The sequence below is a fragment of the Heliangelus exortis genome, chromosome 2, assembly GCF_036169615.1.
Source record: "Heliangelus exortis chromosome 2, bHelExo1.hap1, whole genome shotgun sequence".
In the NCBI taxonomy this organism is placed as follows: domain Eukaryota; kingdom Metazoa; phylum Chordata; class Aves; order Apodiformes; family Trochilidae; genus Heliangelus; species Heliangelus exortis.
The window spans coordinates 105,379,661-105,391,249 of record NC_092423.1 but is presented as its reverse complement, the minus strand read 5'-3'; positions in this window follow the sequence as shown (position 1 = coordinate 105,391,249).

The following is an 11,589-nucleotide window of genomic DNA, read 5'->3' as shown; positions in this document are numbered from 1 at the left end:
ATGACAGGACCAGAATGAAACAGCAAGCATTTTAGGAAGTATTCTTTAGTAAATAAAGTCTACACAATAGGAAACTAGTAAAAGTGGTGTTATATTTGGCTTTTACATGTAGAATGTAGAAAACAAAACCTAAGAGACTGAATGACACAGCATATCAAGTATGTGAACAGAAATGATACATATGTCCATAGAGTAAAGAGGGGGAGTTAATTAGTTAAGTGCCTTTTATTTATTTTAAAGCTGTGATTTTGTTGTTGTGTTTTGTGCTTAATTTTCAGACTGTTTTCTTCCCTTTCTTCTCTGTGAGTGACTTGCAATAGGGAGCCAGTGACTGGCTCACTCTTCCAAGTGAAATTGAGTTCACAATATTATAAGTGAGTGAAGGTGCCACTTTATAAAGCAGAATAAATCTATCTGTTTGCAAATAGTCCTGCTTTCATTTTCATACCTAAAATTAATTTAAATGTTTGAAGTAATCGGTTTTTCTGAGAAAGTCCTCCTGATTAAAGAGGAGCAAGGACTTCAGTGCAAAAATGATGTTGTACTTCTACAGTTTTCATCACAGAGGATGCTGAAACATTTTCACAGAATCATCTGGGTTGGAAAGGACCTCTGAGATCAAGTCCAACCCTTGATCCACTACCACCATGGTTACCAGACCATGGCACTGAGTGCCACATTCAGTCTCTTTTTAAAAACCTCCAGGAACAGAGAATCCAGCCCATTCCAGTTCCTGATCATCATCCCTGTAGAGAATTTTTTCCTAATATCCAACCTAAACCTCCCCTGGAAGAGCTTAAGTCCATGCCCTCTTGTCTTACTGGGAGCTGCCTGGGAGAAGAGACCAACCCCCCCCCTGGCTACCCCCTCCTTGCAGGGAGTTGTAGAGAGTGATGAGGTCTCCCCTGAGCCTCCTCTTCTCCAGACTGAACAGCCCCAGCTCCCTCAGCCTCTCCTCATAGGGTCTGTGCTCGAGTCCTTTCACCAGCCTGGTTGCCCTCCTTTGGACCTGCTCTGGGACCTCGATACCCTTCCTGAACTGAGGGGTCCAGAACTGGACACAGTACTCGAGGTTTGGCCTCACCAGCGCTGAGTACAGGGGCAGAATCCCTTCCTTGGACCTGCTGGCCACGCTGTTCCTGATACAGGCCAGGATGCCATTGGCCTTCTTGGCTACCTGGGCACACTGCTGGCTCATGTTCAGCTCCCTGTCAATCCAGACTCCCAGGTCCCTTTCTGCCTGGCTGCTCTCAGCCACTCTGTGCCCAGCCTGGAGCTCCCCATGGGGTTGTTGTGGCCAAAGTGCAGGACCCGGCACTTGGCCGTGTTGAACCTCAGCCCAACTCTCCAGTCTGTCCAGGTCCCTCTGCAGAGCCCTCCTGCCTTCCAGCTGATCCACACTCCCCCCCAACTCGGTGTCATGTGTGAATTTGCTAATTGTGGACTCAATCCCCTCATCTAAATCATCAATGAAGATATTAAACAGAATTGGGCCCAGCACTGATCCCTGAGGGACACCACTGGTGAGCAGCCACCAATTGGATCAGCATCGTTCAGCACCACTCTCTGGGGGCCTCCAGCGGTTCCTAACCCAGCACAGGGTGCTCCTGTCTGAGCCCTGGCCTGGTAGTTTTTCCAGGAGAATGCTGTGGGAGACGGTGTCAAAGCCCTTGCTGAAGTCCAGATAGACCACATCCACAGCCTTCCCCTCATCCACCAGGCAGGTCACCTGAACATAAAAGGAGATCAGGTTGGTCAGACAGGACCTGCCCTTTCTAACCCCATGCTGGCTGGGTCTGACCCCCTGTCCATCCTGTAGGAATTTAATGTGGTTAAAAGAGTATCAGATTTCAGATTCAATCAAACAGGAGAAAGCTTAAATTTACAAAATGAAAACTTTTTTACATCACCAAGTCCATGTGGAATTCTGCCAGAAGCCCTTTTGGAAAGCCAGGAGTTTTGGAAAGTATTCTGTCTGTACGTCAGCAACAGGTACTGTGTCATAAATCGGAAGCATAAGGGTGAAATGTATGAAATGAAGCCTAACAATTTTTTTAAGTTAATGGGTAACTAAAGAAAAGTAGTAAGGTAAATTAAAAAAAAAATAAATAAAAATTATAGTATAATAAATGTTTTTTTAAATAGAGACCAAAACCTGCCCCTTAATCTGATAAAATTATTTAAACAGGTGACAGCACAGTCACACTCTGAAGGCATTGTTCTTTATTTGTGTGTTCACAAAGCCTGAAGTTCTCCACCAAGCTGCTACCATAAAAATAAATCATGTACTAAGGTGGGCTGTGAAGCACTGAAAATTAAGTAACAGGGGAGGGGGTGGATAGGAATAAGTGCTAAATATTAAAAAAAAAAGAGATTAATAATAAAGAGCTCTTTTGGGAGCACTGATTAACACTTGGCAAATAAATAGCAGAAAAGCATACATGTTCAGATAGCAAAAGAGGTGGAAATGGTGCTACTTAGATTAAGCAGGATTTAAATCTTTGTAGATATTTATTTAGGTTAAACATGAAGAAATTCTTTCCTGGGAGAGTGGTGAGACAGTGGCACAGGTTGCCCAGGGAAGCTGTGGCTGCCCCTTTCCCTGGCAGTGTCCAAGGCCAGGCTGGATGAGGATTTGAGCAACCTGGGCTGTGGGCAGTGTCCCTGCCTGTGTCAGGGAGGTTGGAATTAGGTGATCTTCAAGGTCATAATTCTATAATTCTCTAATTCTGTGGTATGCAGTGGACCATAGCAGAACTTCTGAAATGGGTAATATTCACAAATCCAACAAAGTACTGAGTAGGATAATATCAATTCACTTATTGTCAGGAGAAATTCCGTGGCTAGTGCAGTAAAACCTCTGTTCAGTAGGTATCAGAAGTCACTGTGCTACCAGAATGTTCAAATAGCAGGGGTAACACGGTATGGTAATAATGGTCAGAGTTTTATCAGAACTCTAAACTACTGTGCTGATCCTTGTCTTTCCCATATCAAAAGATTGCTCAGGTTAGTGGGTAATGAGTGGTCAAGAGCTTATGAACTATATTTGGGATTCTTAATTTCAGAAGTCAGTATGTGTTAGCCAGTGGTACAAGTTAGTGTATTTTTTTGCAAGGTTACAAATAACATGATGAAAATTAAAGGCAACGCCTTTAAAATCTATAACAGGGAATGATTTTTATGAAATGCATAACTGCCAACTCTGTTGTCAAGATAGTATTGAAATCAGGGGCTACATAGGATTAACAAAAAAATCAATAGGCAAGCTATGAGAACATGTACAGGTCCATTAGATCAGATGAAACAATTTATTTTGAAATAATTTTGAACCTCATGCTTCACAGCTTTATGCAACAAGCAGCATGCTAGAGTTTGGAAGGTATTTCTGCAGGTGCCTTGGCAGTAAGTATTGGGAGTATATTTAAATATATTTTTTTTTAATAATAACTTTTAGAACTTCACTCTAAAACCTGTAGATAGGTATTATTGCCATCAGACTGTTGATTTAGGTTGCAGAGTTAAACTGAAAGGTAGGTCTCGAGTGGCAGTGTTTTTTCCACTGTGGTGAAATATATCACCTAAATAATACAAATAGTGAAATATTTATGTTTCAAACTAGTAAGATGCTAAATGCTTTCACTGAGTTCTCATAAGCTTCCCTTGACACAGGTTTTCAAGAAAAAAACATTGACTAATCTAGCAGAATGTATGATTTGCTTATACCTGAGATCTGATCATTTTACAAGAGGAGGATTTTTCCCCATTATTTTATGGATAATGTTTTCTTGTTTTCCCTTCCCATTCTTCAGTTGTTCTTTAAGAAGTGAAGGCAGTGCAGTATGTCAGTGAGTGCATGTGTACCCCTCAGGTTTCAGGTGGGGCTGGAATCGAAGCAGCTGGAATAGTCAGAGCTATTGGTCTGTGAACTCTTCAGAGCACTGTGTTACATGCACTCACCTTGATGCTTTTTAAACAAATGGCACAGGTAAATTGCCATATAAGTACTTATGCATTTTGGTTCATAATTTTCATTTAATCTGAAAGTTAATTTTACACAGCATAAATTCTAATCACCTACTGCAGTCAATGCTGCCAGAAGTGTGCTGGCATCTTGACATGGATCCATTACAAATACTTGTGTAGAAAAATGCCATTTGCTAGGGCTGGCTTGGTAGAAATGCATATTTTGTTTTTATGGAATGAGGTTATATCAGTTATACCTCCTGACTGTTTCTTAGCAAACTTCAAATCAGATGGAGACTTTTTAATCTCCAGTATTAAGTTGCTTCTTTACATTTTTCCAGTAATAGCTTTCCTCATCCTGGAGCCTTTAGTCTTTCTTTCCACAGGGCTACAATTTAAACAAGTGCCACATTTCTTAGAGTTTCTCTCTAAATACTGATTATTGTCTTACTTGTTAAGACAGTTCCTTGCCAAGTTGATATGGTGTCAATCTCACAAGGTTAATGATCTGTATATCCCTTCCTCCCCACCCCACAGCAGTCACACAGATAATTTCAGAGCTAACTCTTACTTCAGCACCTAGATAACTACATTTGTAGCTTTGCTCCCAAGGCTTTATCCAGCTTGGATAAAAAGTTTTCTTTCTATCACGAAACACCTTATTTAGAAGCTTCCTGTTGAGGAAAAAGGGTTGTGCTTATGAACAATGGAGTTTTTAATTTCTTAAGGTCAGAGAGCCTGCCCAGCTGAGTATGACAAAGTATTTGATAGTTTGACACTAGTTTCAGACACATCCTTTGCTGCAGCATCTATGCAGGCAAAGAAGAACAACAGCAAAACTGAGGCAGGTGCGAAGGTTTCCATTCTGTCCCCTGACATTTTTGGCTGATGACAAGTGGTGGATTTTAGGACTGTAAGTAGATGCTTTGGTAGGTACTAGGATACCTGTAGCTGCTGCAGGTACCTTGTGTACCTGGCTGAGGTGTCTGATGGAGCCAGGTGTTCATCGGTGCTTGTTACGGCTGTTGCTACGCTCCGCTATAAAGAGTGCTGACACTTTATTACCTTAGAAGCTTATAGCCTGGATTATTTGCCCTTCAGTTCACATTGCTTCATGTTTCCTGCTCTCTGGCAGCAAACAAGGATGGCAGAAACCCAGCTATCTTACGTGAGACCCACTTTGCTGAGGAAGCAGCAAGGAACGTGGAGTTAATTTGACTGGTTCAGTAGTTCTTTTGCCTGCTTAGAAATCTGGAGTTTAAAATGTGGAAGAGCAGAGGTCTGTGGTCCAAGCATAGCTGAGGTGACCTTCTGGTTAAGTTGTCTTGATATTCTGTCCTATTATCATTATTTAAGTGACCACTCATCACCATTTCAGTGAACACTCGGCAGGATGTCTGCACAACCAATTTGCAGCAGTTCTTTGAGGTGAGCCTGTGGGCCAAAGCAACTTTTGTTGAGCTGCCTGTGTTTATACTGAGAGTTGTGGCAGGAGGATGCTGCAGGCTGTCTGTCGTGCTTGCTGGTGTGTGTTTGACTGTGTCTTTGTAACACATTGGTCTGCTAACTCAGTAACCTGTAGGCAACCCCATGATTTCATCAGTAGTGCAGGCAGCTTGTATAATTAGTGTGAATATTGAGAAGCTCTCTCCTATGTTGCTGTTTCTCATCATATTGATCATCTGTTCTGTTTCAGACAGCTTCAGATATCTGTTTTGTTGACATCTTACCTTTTGACCATGCCCATCTTCTAGAAGGGTAGCAGGCAAGACTCACCTTGAAGCACCTTGACACAGGTGTGAGGGGACAGATGCTGCTGGAGACACTGGAGAAGAGATCTGTGGCAAAGAACAGGTTTTCCTCACTGTTAAACAGGGAACTTCCACCAGGAAGACATCTGTAATCTGAGAGAATAAAGAGGCAACATGTCATGGTGAAAAAAGTCTAAAGAAAAAGGAATTCAGGAGAGCTGGATAGTCCTTAAATTATACTATGGGTAAACATACAAATTATCCCAATGTGGAGGATCAAGAGCTCATCAGTACCTTCAGACTAAAGAGGAAGTGCACAGAAAGCTCCCATTGTTAGGATTAAGCTTAAAATAATAGTAGAGCACCTTAAAATTAAATCAAGGCAAGCCATGAAATGGACTATAACTATTCAGAGATACTTATGGAAGAGGAAGAGGTGGTCCATCACTTCACAGAGAACAGAAGCTGTAGACAGTGTTGCTAAAGAGCATTCAAGTTTAGGACATACCTACCTAAGCTTCTAGACTTAGGAATAATCAGTTACCCAAATACCAGATGAGAAACAATTCATTAAGCAAAGAGACCTTTTCTATAGTTACAGCAAATTATCAGATTACTACCCCTATTTTAGGATCAAGAAAGTAGTAGAACAACAGCGATAATAATGATACAGTTTAGCTTTGTTATCTTACTGCCTCTATCAGACCAATTTATGGCAGGAGGAAAGACAGTGGGCACATTAGAGGTAGGCTTCTGGTGGGGATAATTATCCCCAGAGGGCTGCTGGCAAGAGGCGAGTATGGAGGGATGGTGGTGGATTGATCTCAGAGGGGAATAACATGTATTGATTGTATTTATCAAACATGGTGAGCTGACCACAAGGTCTATAATAGTATATTGGCTCATTATAGTACAAAACATATATTAGCTCTAACATAGATTACACCTGTACTTTTATCCCCACCACTGCTGAGGGAGCCCTGAGCTTCCAGCAAAGAATCTGCCAGGGAGGGAGTAAAGAAATGGTCTTGCAGAGAATCAGCCAGCTGCCACATCCCACTGGGATGGATGCTGGGAAACCACTAGGTGAAACTCTTACTTTGAACCTGAAGTGCTGCTGCTATTTAGCTGTACTATTACTCCTTTTTAACTTAAGAAGACATCCTCTAATTTTAAACTTTGTCTACGCAAATTTGTGATGTTATGATTCAGAAGGTCCCATCTTCCTGAGTGATTTTTCAGCCTTACTAAGGATCAGTACAAGTGCCCTGGTTGGTGCTGAGAAACTCTGGCTTTCAGGAAGGTGGGAATCCAAGTTCTCCACAAAATAGGCTGTTCTTCAACCCACAGAAGATGGTGGTGCCTTTCTTTTTTTGATACTGGGACCCTAATGATGCTCAGGATATCCTTCCACCATCTTCAGCTGAGCCAGAGATGGCCTGGCTGGAGCTGCAGATAGTGCTTGGAGGCTTAATCACCATCAAGAAAGGGGTTCCCATTCCCTAGGCACTCTTGCTTGAGCAGGGAGGAAGAGGAGGTGATGTTCCTCTTTCTCTGGAGGAAGAAGCAGGTCAGCTGAGCATCTGGGTGCCAAATGCAGGAGGAACTGGACTTCCTAGGGCAAGGAGCACTGGGGTGGTACAGCAGAGTCCTTGCAAGACACAGAGCTCAGCTGGAACTGTTTTTCAGAGTTACAGATACTTTTTGCACCCTCTGTGGATAGTAACAGAGAATAGGGAGCGATGGAGGAGAAAGGCCACAAGCCATATTTTGCATATTTTGGCACTTCCTGGAACATCTGAGACCACAGGAGCAAACCCACCATTTTTATGTTCTCTACAGTCCACTCACATTTTTCAGAAAAATACTTCAGACTCTCCTGAAGGGTTTATGAACAGAATCCTAAAGACTGCAGCTCTCTTTGGAAGCTGTGGCTCTAATAAGCCATCAAGACCTCATACTTTAATTTCAATATCCCACTCTTTAGAAAGCTGTTGAAGCTCCATAGCAAAGTTGGGTACTTCACCTCCTGCCAGTTAGAGCTCAGTCCTCATTCCCACATAAACACAACCATTTTGCAAACATGATCTGATATTAATTACCCCCCTGGCACCAAAAGTCAGGATTTCCTGATGCAGCCTGCTAATGTAAAATGCATTAGTGAAAATGCTGGCTCCAAGGGGTTAGATTCTCTAAATAAACACAGCAAAGTTCTTCTTTATTCACAACTCCCAGGCTATTCTGAAAGACTGATTTCTCCAGCAAGAGAAAAAACAACCACACCAAACTAAAATCATCCTTGGGTTTTTAATAGGTTATAAATGCCTTTTTCTTTTTTCTATTCAGTTGCAGAAACTGAATATCAAGTTGTAGATAAGAAAATCTGACTCTTTCTTGCCCCAGAATGAAGTTTGTGCAAACTCCTTTCTGCTGTCATGTGCTTTGTAATGTGTCTCTAACAGTAGATGGCTGAGGAATGCAGAACAGGATTGTGCTCCTGATCCTTGGGTGAAAGTGGCCATGCTAAAATTTGTCATTAAAAAAGGAAAATTATGTAAGAGCTAGGGAAGGTTATTATGTCAAAAAAGATTAATCTTAATTTCTAAGGCGCTGACTTGGAATTCTTTTTCTTCCACTAAAAGAGGAGGCCTCAAACAAAGCCAGCTTGCAATGAATGGGAAGCGTTCAGGTCTGTTAACAAAATATGACTGTGAGGCCAGTGATTTCCATCTGAGAAATTGCCCGTGTCCTCATTGGCAATACCAGCTCTAAGCATTGCCACCTTCTGCCAGTACTGCAGTGCATTGCCTTTGCATTTGCTCCAATACTTGGACACGATCAGGAATTTCATCTGGCTTGAGTGGAAAAATAAAGAAACACTAAAAAAAAAAAAAAAAAAAAAAAAAAGCAACCCAACAAGATAAATCCCCCCAAGCCATTCCCAGCTCAATCCCAGGCAGTGTTGCCTTGGGACACCTTACAGTGAAGGGTGGGAATGAGAGGCAGCAGCACCAGGAGCTAACCCAGACGTGATTACCCAAAGCTGCCCAGTGCTGAGCTGGTGCTGCTGTGCCCCCTGTGCCAGCAGCAAACAGCTGGGGGTGTAACCCTGGGGTTTTTCAGTCTTACAGCTTTGGCAGGGGGAGAGCTGCCTGCCCTGCCCTGCCCTGCCCTGCCCTGCTCTGCCTGCACCAGGCCCAGCACACTGGGGTCACTGGGGGAGGATCCCACACAGAAAGCACAGGCGGTGGAGCAAGGTCGGGGAGCATCAGGGAGGGCTGAGCTCCTCTTCCAGAGATTTTCTGGTCTCTCACTGGCCATGCCACTGAATTCATGAGCAGCTCCCAAGTCCTGTGCTGTAAATTTCCACAGTGGATAATAAAAGGCATCCTTAAAATGCCTGTGTGAGATACCACAAAGTTCTAGTCCAACAAGCCATAAGCCAGCTTGGTCTCATTCCCATTTCAGTGACTGCTCCCCACCTGATTTTTGCCCTGGGTTTTAGCAGGGTCTTTGGAAACGAGACTCTTGTTCTGCCTCTTCTATTTTTTGCATTTCCCTACCTTCCCATGTTTAGGAATCTGGGAATGGGTGTGTCTCAAAGCCCTAGTCTAGTCCTTTTATACTATACAATGAAGGTGAAACAGTAATGAGGATTTCAGACTATTAATGGCAAGTACTACATAACTAGATTATAAAATGATGTGTACTCAGTCCTCTTTCTACCTCAGAGCAGTGAAAAAATGTATGCACTGGTAAGGTAAGATTAAGAAACAATATGAGCATCTCATCCTTACCTGATCTGAAAAACAAATGCCCATGCAATATTACTCCACTGCAAATAAATCCATCTCTGACATGGTGTTCAGCATATGTAATAAAACCTACTCAGCTAGAGTAGATCTAATAAAATCTACTCAGCTAGGTCCTGTCACATTCATAAGAAGGGCTGAAACCTGCAATAGGTTGAAAGTAGATTAATTTACAATTTCAACAGAATATTTGTCCAGACCAAATATTGTTTGAAATCCCTAATGAGGCACACTTAATCACTGGAAAACTTTTAGAGTATTTTCAAAAGTTATTTCTAAGGGTAAGTACATGTTTTTTATTTCAAAAGTTTTTGAAAGCCATATTTGGTTAGAACTTTCTCAATTCCAGCTAAAATGAATTCTATGAATTCCAGCTAAAATGAATTCTATGAATTCCAGCTAAAATGAATTCTAGCCTTGCATAATCTATTCTTTAGCTGAATTGCATCCTAGAAAGTCTTTTGCGTTTGTCTCGCACACTTGTGGAGGGAGGAATGAAATGGCAGCTTCAGTCTGTTCCAAAATGTTTTCTTAATAAAAAAAAAACAAAAACAAAAACAAAACCCCCCAAAAACCACCAAAAAAAAAAAAAAAAAACCAACAAAAAAAGAAAAAAAAGTTTGCTGTACAAGTTTTCTGCCAGGGTCAAGCTCTAGGGGAGGGAGCAGAGGATTCTAAAATTTCAAAACTAAATACCTCTTTTCTACCCAGAGTTTTCAGAATTCATTCTTTGTCACATAGGTCTGAAAGGTTAAAAATAACTGTACCTCCTGAGACTTCTCCCTGGGCTATGCTCTTCCTTGGGATTCTGTAAGCTTTTTCCACCCAAACTGGGTCAGCCTCTGAGCCTAATTTTTAAATCTCTGGAATCCAATGCTTTATAAAAGTCAATGCGAACTTCCCCATTATATAATCCCAGCAGTCACATATGATATGCTTTGCCTCGATTCTGCTGAAGCTTGATTTTATATATTGAAATGGTGATTATTAGTTCTAAAGAGCTGTGAGCTCCTTGCAGAAAATTATGGGGAGAATTCTTCATACGTGGACTCTTTTCTCTGTCACTTCATGTAAACTCTTTCTTCTTCAGGCAGGAAAAACTGCAGTTAAAATAAGAATGTTTCCTCATTGGACATAGGAAATTATTTTTAAAGATAAAGGTTAAGAAAGTATATTTTCTTATATTTGCTCTGACTGTGATGTCTTTTACTATCAGAAAATATAATTACAAGAAATGGTAATGGAGAGCACAAGTATCTCTACAAATATTGTTTTTCTAGATGTTTTGATACCAGAGTTGTTCATGCAGCTAGCCTGTGAGGTCTGGGAAGAACTCATGTAATATTAAATAATACAGGGGATTATTACTATCAAAAAAATGAATAAACCAAAATGATGTAGGTGTTTATGTAAAATGCCCCTTTGTTTTTCCAGTCTCTGCTTAGAAAGACTCTTTACTGTTATGCCTACAAAATATTTGACAACTGTTTGTGTGCTCTGATGTTAAACTGACATCCATCATATTGACCAGTACAGCCTTTTTCTGTGCTCAGGCTTTCCTGGTGATACCCAGCCATTTCTGGACTTAGTCTGTATATTGGAATAAGAATTTTTTCATCTGTGTTTATGCAACACCTAGCACAGTGTCATCCTGACACAGGGAAGAGAAGATGCTCTTGCAAAGCAAATTAACAGTGTCTTTGGGATTTGGAAATGACATGAGGAATTATTCAAGATTCAGCTCCAGAAAGTAAATCACTAAGTCAAATTGTTAATGATAGCTGTGACAGGCTGCTTGGTAGCAATTCATGGTTTAGAGTGTTATTGTAAACAATTTGACAAAAACTGTAGATAATGAACAAAGTAATAAAAAAATCAATGTCTCTTCCCAGATAATTTGTGAAAAGGAAAAAGGAGTATATTTATCAAATATATTGTTTCTGCAAATAGTTCACCTCATGATTTCAGAGGGGAAATAGGTAGGAAGAGAAAATGAGCTCAACAAAACAAACATTGGTTTATATGTCAATATCCTTGTAAATGGCAATGACAGAAGGGAAATA